Source organism: Acyrthosiphon pisum, unplaced genomic scaffold, assembly GCF_005508785.2.
Source record: "Acyrthosiphon pisum isolate AL4f unplaced genomic scaffold, pea_aphid_22Mar2018_4r6ur Scaffold_21433;HRSCAF=23981, whole genome shotgun sequence".
NCBI lineage: Eukaryota > Metazoa > Arthropoda > Insecta > Hemiptera > Aphididae > Acyrthosiphon > Acyrthosiphon pisum.
The window spans coordinates 56,051-56,901 of record NW_021770900.1 but is presented as its reverse complement, the minus strand read 5'-3'; positions in this window follow the sequence as shown (position 1 = coordinate 56,901).

Genomic DNA, 851 nt, shown 5'->3' with positions numbered 1-851 from the left:
AAAATTAAAATAAAGCACAATATCTCCGCTCAGAACTTAAAATTAAATATCACAGCTTGTACGTTTTCAATGTGAATTTTTTTAAATAAGTATATTGTTCCGAAAGTGCAGGGACTAATTTTACAACTTTTTATACACGCTAAAGAATTTAATTTTTAACTCTAGGTCAATATAAATTAAAAATTCGTAAAAAACAACTTGAAAAAATGCAAAAAATGTTGCCCAGTTTAGGAGACCGATGCCTATCTATTAGGCCACATGGGGCTGTTTCGTTATTGAATTGGTGGAATTTAAATCAATCGTAAACAATAGTAATCGTTTTAATACGTATTTTGTGTGTAAATATATGCGAAATCGTAATATTGTGTTGTAAACTCTTAAATCATAATAGTTTTGTTATAAACTATAATTAAAAAGTCTTAATATAGTGATATATTAAATTGTACTTTTGTACTTATAGGTATACTGTAATATAAATACTCTATAGATCAGATGAAACTTATACAATTGATTATAAATTATAAATTATTATTATTATTATAAAAACTATTATTTATAATCAATAATCATACCTATTTTTTAGACGTAACTGCTATAGGTTTATTGACTTTAAAGTATATTTTACAGAAATAATACATAAAAAAGGTGGGCAAATTGGTGTCGCTCTGCTGTACAGTAGGTTACAAGTGGATCACTGTAATGAATGGTGTTAAATTTGAATTCAATGATATAATATCATTGTATAAGAAAAACTATTCTGAGCGAAGACGGTCAGTCAACCCTATTGTATTACTAAGTACATTAATTGATGATATGATTGTGAATAAAGTAATTTTATTTATATATTTTAA